Source organism: Nomascus leucogenys, chromosome 13 (assembly GCF_006542625.1).
Source record: "Nomascus leucogenys isolate Asia chromosome 13, Asia_NLE_v1, whole genome shotgun sequence".
In the NCBI taxonomy this organism is placed as follows: domain Eukaryota; kingdom Metazoa; phylum Chordata; class Mammalia; order Primates; family Hylobatidae; genus Nomascus; species Nomascus leucogenys.
The window spans coordinates 9256676-9265131 of record NC_044393.1 but is presented as its reverse complement, the minus strand read 5'-3'; the positions used below and the strand labels follow the sequence as shown (position 1 = coordinate 9265131).

Below are 8456 nucleotides of genomic sequence, written 5' to 3'. Positions count from 1 at the left end.
ATCCTAAGCACAGTGCCCTCTGCCCCTGACAATGAAAGCTTGCTTGTCAATTTTGGGCTACAGACGCTAAATTTCTGGGTTTGATTCCTTACACTTTTGGTTCTTTATTAACTATGTGACCTTGAGCTTTCCTAAGTCTTAGTTTCTTCATCTGTGAAGCAGAGATGATAGTTTCTTTCTCATAGTGTCATTGCATAGGTTCAATGAGATGGGGTTTGCCAAATGCTTAGCACAGGATCTGGTCAATGATAGGCACTTCATAAATGGTGAACTTTTATAATTTTCATCAGTGTTCATATTGATTATTGTACTACATGTATATTTTTAAATTTTCTGTATATTATGATTTTTTGACATCTTAGAAAACCTTTCTGGTTAGGGAGAGACTGCCTGCCTAGGGCTGGCCAATTCTTAGAGATAGCAACTCTCAGCCAGGAACATATCTTTGATAGGTGAACTAATCAATTCAGATGGTTTGTACATCCCAGGAGGCAATATTCCTCGCCTTAGTAATGCCAGGGACAAGTACCAACAAGTAGGGATGACCCCTATACCTTAGAGACCACAAATATTACTCAAAACAGCTGATTCGAAGCTTTATCCTACCCCATCCTGCCTTTCCCACAGAAACCCCCATTGAGGCTCTGGCCATCGGCTTCCCCCTCGCTCCTCTCTTCTGCCTCCCTAGTGTCTTTCCCATGTGGTCCATCAAGGTGTACAATGCCTCCTGTCTCTAGGACCTGTGAATATAGTGAAATTTGTTTTCCTGAGCCTCTCCTGTCTTTCCTCTTGCGCTGCACCTGACCAACCATCATCTAAAACAATACAAAACAACAATTCACCAAGTTCTAAAGGAAAAATTTGTGCTTCAGTGAGAACCGTTCATTATCCAGAGTATATCCTTTTGGGTTGTCTGATTCTGATTCTGTGGGAGCTATTCTACAATTCTGGAAATTGTGGATAACTGTTAGAAATGAAAAATAATTCTTGTCTATAGACATGTAAATAAATCTTGCTCTTCTTTCCCCAACAAAAGCTAGTTTTGCTGCTCATTTGCATATTCATTTTAATACTTTATACATATTTGTGCTTTTTTGATTTCTCCATAGATCTGGGTTATAACATTTGCCTGGTTTCCTTATTTAATCAATGAATATTGAATAAAATCTTTAATGTGGGTTAATGTTATATCTGAATGAGTTTCATGATTTTACCTGGTTTTGAAGCTTTTAATGGCACAGAATACCATTCAAAGGACTGTGAATAAGGAAAGAGAACTTTAAAGACCTGATTGAGATGTAGATATGCTTAGATACGGAAAGTGAAATTCCAGTAATAGATTCTGTATGATTAAGTTCCAAAATGAATGGAAACAAAATGTGAGGCTAAGGAACAGCTCTGCTCTGCTGTCAATAGGGTGTATTTCACTGAAGATGTTATTGGGTAGATAGTGTTATAGGGATTTCGTTGTTACCTCATCAATTTGTGAAAATAAATGAAGACCGCTGCCTCCAATGAGAACAATTATTCAGAGCTTGCTATTTACAGCAAGGGAATTGGCTATCATCATTGTGTTTTGGCAGAGACTCAAAGGCAGGCAGAGAAATGGGTCAGGTGTATAATGCAGTAAAGGAAGGACCCTGATGCAAGTATGTTTGCAGGGGAACCTACTTGTAGGCAGCCTAATTAGTAGCTTACATGACTGGTTAGTGGTACATGTTTGGCTTTCTCTGGTTGATCACAAGTTGAAAGCAGGGGTGAATATTGGGATTTTTTTTGGTTATTTATCAAGTCTTGGCCATTTTGGATTAATTACTACAAGGGTTATTGTTTGGCTTCTTGAGCTGGTTGGTACACGTAAGTCTGACTTTCTGGGCTGGTTACTGTAGATAGTAGGTCAGTTTCCTGGGCTGATTATTCCTGGTTGTGGGTCAGAGTTCTATTTTTATAGACAGTCTGGCCAGTATTCACTTGTATATTCAGTCTGTTCACTTCAGAGTACTGATAGTACTCTGTCATTGAATAGAAGGAAAAATATTTATTATTCATAGTATAATTCATATGTAGTTCATATATAGGGTGAATCTATAATATTCGCAGCACTGTACATGTTCAGAGCAAGTGTGTCTCTATGTCCCCAGCAATGGATATATCTTATTAATCTTGCCATTCTTTGTCACAAAGGGCCTAAAATATATTAGGGACAGAGTACATATTTATTGAGTCAATGAAGGAAATACATATATTACATTCTCTGGTAGAAGAAAAACACTTTATTAATTTGGACTCAATTGCCAGTGATACAAGCACCACTTAAATTGGGTTAAAAGGGTAACTTGCAAGCACACAGAACTTAAGAAAACTCCAGGCTCAGTTCTATTTAGGGGCTTGCATCATTTCATCAAGCTGTAATTTCTGTCCCCTCTCTCCACAATTTCCTCTGCATCTCATCATTCTTATTTGCTCTAGGGTAATTTTATTATCAAGTATTATCTAGCTTGTGGCAGCAAGATACTTGCCTTGTCTCCAAAACTTCTGCTCTTAGTCGCTACATTATGCTGTTATTCTACTTGGGCTCCATACATTTTTGTGGAAGAAAGAACACAGGTAATGAGAAGGAAGGAAGGAAGGAAAGAAAGAAAGAAAGAAAGAAAGAAAGAAAGAAAGAAAGAAAGAAGAAAGAAAGAAAGGGAAAATGAGATGGATGGAAGGAGGCCAGCTGGAAAAAAGGAGAAAACATTCAGGTTAAATTTTCTAATAGATGCATCATACACAGGGTATGTATATTTATGGAAAACTGCTCCAAAATTCAGGTTGCAAGTGAGTGCTAAGGTGACTTTAAAAAAATTATTATTTTTATTTTGTAAAGACTTGTACCTATAGGTAGCACTTTTCATGAAGGACTATTCATTGGTGCCTCGGTGAGAAAATTATAAATGTGGTCTAAAAGTATTGATCTTTTACTTGATTGGTTGTCATGCTGAGATTCTAGGATTAGCTTTGAATCTACTGGCTCTAGTGGGAAGTTCTGATCTCTCTGTTTATTATTTTTTAATTATTTTACTTCATTTTATTTCATGAAAAAGAGGTTTTCCTTTTTTCCAAAACTGCACTGAGGTGAAGCAAAACTCTAGTTGAGGCAGGTGTGTTATGTAGGGTTGGTAGGACTGCTCTTGCTGTGCACTCATTGGACAGTAGCACAACCCCAAGGAAAGGATGGTGACTTCTCTGTTTAATTTGGACAATGCAATAGGACAGCATCTGAGAAGATCTCCAGAGCAGGGCTGCACGGGCACCTAAAGAGCAAACATTCTTCCCAAGGCTTCAAAGGCCAATAAAGGCTTGTTTTCAAGCCCTCCTAATCTTTAGCAATTCCAAATCATTTCCTCCCCTATTACAAATGCTTGCCTACAATATCCTTTGGTGAATATTAGTGCAATTCAAATGACATCTAATCAGAACATCATTTTCATAATTGATTTGATATTTGCAGTGCCTTTTCTTAATCTCTGAGGATGTTTTGTAGCAGGGACTCTGCCTATCTGTTTGAATTAAATAGGAGAAATGGAAGTATCAGCTCTTAGATAACAATAGATTTAAAATCAGAAAGTAGATATAATGCAAATGATGGCTTATTTTTAATTTGTGCCTCTGAGAAAAAGATTTTTATCATGGTGCAAACAAAACTTGCATAAGTTACGAAATGCATTATTTAAAACTAGCTTGTTTTCTCTTAATGAATTACAAACATGTGTATTTGCTTATGATATTTAGCCTGAAAAGTTTTAAGCAGGAGTCGTACATTGTTTTTCCTCCTTCTTTAATGTTCCAGTGAAGATTCTCATGGCATGCACACAGAAATGTGTGGAAGTTTGGTTGTGATCTGCATTTTGTTTTAATTAATTATTCCTTTTATCTAGGAAGTTGCAGACATTTTAACTCTCATTTATTTTCTAAGTGATTGATAGAGCTGCCAGTGTTTTTCACTTATTATTCTTTATTCCCCTCTGTGATACTGTAGATGAAAAGATAAGACTCAGGACCGCTCTGAGACATTGGCTACAACAGGGACACATCATTGATGGTAGGAAGATGGTAAACCCACTTCTAGTGCCCTGATCTTGTTTCTCTGTTGTTCTCTTCCATGTTTAACGATGCTAGAAGGGAGATGATTTTGGCTTACTTAGAAGAAAGACAGGAAAGAAGGAAGTCAGGCAAACACACACACACACACACACACACACACACACACACACACACGAGTTAGGTAGAGCAAGACAGGAGAAGAAATATGGAGAAACAGAAAAATAGCGAGAGAAAAGGAAAGGAGAAGGTGAGGGGAAAGGAAGAAGAGAGAGAAAGAAACAAGAAAGGCATGAAAGGTGTAGAGCAACAGAGAGGGAGAGAGGGAACATGAGAAAGGGAGTGAGCTGGGGAGAGCCAAGAAGAGAAGGAGGAGGAGGAGCATATACTTAGAGAGGATACAGAGAGAGACCCACACACACAAAGGAAAAGTGGGAGCTTTTGTCAGGCAACTCAGGCCTTGAGAAAGGCTTTGATAGTCCATTCTGGAGAAAATAAACCCCGCTGTTGATTAAAAATCAAAACCAAAACCAAACAAGACAAAAACCTCTATACCTCTGACCATCTCTGAGCATTATAAATGTTGACATACACCTACTGTGCATGGATTTTTAGGGACAGGTATTAGCGAGAGTGAACAGGGGACTGCTGTGGCTTCAGCAGCTGGCAGTTCCCACACCTTGAGAACAACCTCCCCCAACACCTGTCTTGTTATCTCTTTATTTTGGAAGGCTGATCTAACGTCCCTCATCTTATATCTATCTTCCAGTTCCTCAACTGAAATCTTAGCTGGTTGAGGCTTGGCATGTGACCTCAGCCTCTCTGAATGTCACCTCTGCCATTTGAAAGAATAGTGATGTTGACATCCCACATTGCATATGGGAGGAGTCAATGAAGCACTGAGTATGCCTAGCTCATGGCTTTAGACACAGAACAATTATTGCTCAATGAATGTTGATTTCTTTCTCCAACTTGCCTATCTCTCCACCTTCTCCTCCTTCTCCATAGACTTCTCTCTCATGTAAATGTGCTGTAATAATTAGCACAGTTGTAGAATCTTAATGATTTTGAATCACAGGGGGCTAATGTTCCAAAAGCTTAATATTAATCTTAAAAGCATCTTATTTTCAAAGAGATTTGGGCTAAAGGGCAGCTTTGGAGTCTGTCTCCTTCCTTATCTAACAATCTCCCCTCCATAGCTTCAAATGGCCCTATGTTTGATAATGACTTCCCTGTTTATATTTTATTTCTGTCACCCCAAACTAACTGATGTTGATTATCTCCCCTGTGTCCTCCAGTTCCTCTTATAATAACTCAGTCCTAATTCTATGTAAAGTTTAGAAAATTGGGTATCTTAAGGCACACTCTGAACTTATTCATAAAAGGAGAAAGAGATGAGGTCCTCAGATAAGGTAACAGTGGCCCTTTCTGTTGTCATAGAGAGGAGCTGGGATAAGCTATTGAAATAGCGAGACTTAGATAATACCTGGGAAGTGTTCAGTCAAGTCAGGTTTCAATCAGTTTCAAGATGTTCCCTAATTCAGCAACTTGCTTAATGCCAAATTATTGCTATAATCTCCCAGTCTTCTTGTTGTCTCCATATATTTAGTGTTATTTCAAAACCCTCATAAGATACTGCAAACAGGATAATTAGCTCTGGTGCTGATTGCCTGATCATAGGAAGCTTTATTTATTGATTATTTTCTGTGTTATATCTCCCCCACCCAATTTATCAACTCTTGGTGAGTAGATGCCACTTGTTTTTTTATCACTCCTGAATTTTCCACAGAACCTAGCAGGTTTTGATGCACATATAAAGGATTCAGTAAATAACTGTTGATTGACAGCTGATCACATCCCTACTTCGAGGTCCAGAAGCAACACATATGCAAATGGATTGTGATGCAATTCCTGTACCTTCCAAAACATTCCTGTACCATAGATAAGGCTTTTATGATTGGAGCTCTTTTAAAATAGTGTAATTTTCACCTTGCCTTTCAAGGCCTTCATGACAAACCTGTTATCTTTTCATGCATCTACATTCAGGATGCATAATAAAAAATTGGAGGGAAGCAGTGAGATTTTTGTTTCAACCTTGTATTTGTTATCTGTTTTAGAAAACGAAGTGTGAATATCTACAGATTAAAGGTTGATTCCACAATTCCAAGGTTGGTTCCTAACACTGTTAGGGAGACATTAATGTCTTGTCTTGTTCATTCAGGTAATTTTTCAAGGATATTAAACTTGAAACAGTCTCTCTGAAGTCACAGTTATCCGAGCTATTTGAAAGGAATTGATATGAGCGTGTTAGGGAGGGCAAGGTCTTCATTGTGCAGCCTGACTCTGTGTAATGAAAAATCAAATTTGAATATTAAAAAAATTAATTCAGCTGTGGCAGGAAACGGAACATGCTACTCCTCAGCTGTGGTGTACTGCAATGCATAGTGATAAGATTGGCGATGAAAAACATTCTCTATCCTGACTGGGTAATTCTTTTGTTGATAAATAGAGACTTTGGAGAAGCAGTACTTGTCTAGCCATCCTTAATACACAATGCATCTGATCCAATCCTGTCTAAATAAACACTGAGTGCATGACTGGTGGTGTCCCAATCAGCTTTGTTTATGCAGCCGAGCCAACTTATGCACTGATTCAGAAATTGAATTTTACAGCCTGCATCTTATACTTTGCCACATGGCAGTGACAAAGATCAGGGATGATTTTTTTTCCATAAGGAGAGTACCTCAGCTGGGTTAAGCCATTATAATAAATATAGCAATTTGAGATGAATGAGAAAATCAGAGTTAATGAGGCTCGGAATCATGTGAAGAAAATGCAATCACTTTTGTGGTAGGAAACACAAACGTGCATACAGACAAACTCTTATAACCTGGCCTACCTTTACTTTTTTGATTCACCATCAAAAGATAAAATGACACTGTACACTCAGTAATATTCAATTCACATGATCCTGATGTTTCCAGTTTTATTCAGGTCTAAGTAATGGAGAGCCTAATGTTACAGTTCTGTTGCTAACAATATCAGTTATTTTTAAAACATACAATTGGCTTACAATGCTCTTTTAACTAAAAACACATGGTTTTGGCATCAACATAAAATATCTACCATTAGAGAAGTACCCTTTAGAAATATCCATATAAATGTCCACATCCTTTTACAAATTGGAATTCCAAGATGGTAAAAAGTTGAACTATGGGCTGGGCGCGGTGGCTCACACCTGTAATCCCAGCACTTTGGGAGGCTGAGGCAGGCGGATCACGAGGTCAGGAGATCGAGACCATCCTAGCTAACATGGTGAAATCCCGTCTCTACTGAAAATACAATAAATTAGCCGGGCGCGGTGGCGGGCACCTGTAGTCCCAGCTACTCAGGAGGCTGAGGCAGGAGAAAGGCGTGAACCTAGGAGGCGGAGTTTGCAGTGAGCCGAGATCACGCCACTGCACTCCAGCCTGGGCGACAGAGCGACACTCTGTCTCAAAAAAAAAAAAAAAAAAAAAAAAAAAAAAGTTGAACTATGAAAAAAGAAACTAATAATCCATTTTGTTCACTTTGCATGTAGCACTACCAAAATACTGGTTTGATTTAAAATTTCAGTAAACTGACTTGTTGATATCATGTACAATTTTAGTGCTGGTACATGCTAAGAACTATGTTCCAGAAAACTTCTGGATCTATTCGGTTATATGTACATTCTGTGGTTATTTCAACACTTTTGGAGGTCTCCTCAGTTGTTACATTGCATTTGTTGTAATTGTTTAGGTGTTTTACCAGCATCTGTAAAGGGTTCATTGCTTTGATTACATCTACAACATACCTATAAAGTGAGTGACTTCAATGTCAACATTTATGGATGGTTAATTCTGTCATTTGGAAGAGGGTACTGTCTTAGTCCATTTGTGCTATGACAAAATGCCTTACCTAGACTGTGTGATTTATAAAGAAGGGAAATTTGTTACTGTTCTAGAGGCTGGAAAGTCCAAAACCAAGACACTAACAATGGTGTCTGGTGAGGGTCACTCTCTGCTTCCAAGATGGTGCCATTACTGTGTCCTTATATGGCTGAAGGTGAAAAAGCAAGAGAGTGTTCCCTTTAATCCCAGACCCTTTTTATAAGGATGCTAATCCCATTCATGAGGGCAGAGCCTCGTGACTTAATCAACTTCCAAAGGCCACACCTTTTTGTACTGTTGCATTGTGGATTGTTTCAACACAAATTTTAGATGAGATACCATCATTAAAACCATAGCAGATATCTAGTAACATTTTTCAAAAGCACAGATTTAAAATTTTTAGCAGATGAGATTAGGCGCATATGGATGTTAGATGGGTGATTTCTAGGAAGCTGGGGTCCT

At 38.3% G+C, this 8456-nt stretch overlaps 1 non-coding gene across 1 annotated transcript; it reads right to left on the bottom strand.

The window, feature by feature from the left end:
* Nucleotides 1-3096: 3096 nt before the first annotated feature.
* On the bottom strand, nt 3097-3221 carry LOC115838143. Its single transcript, XR_004033186.1, has one exon. It is a non-coding gene; the product is annotated as a U4atac minor spliceosomal RNA (small nuclear RNA).
* Nucleotides 3222-8456: the final 5235 nt, after the last annotated feature.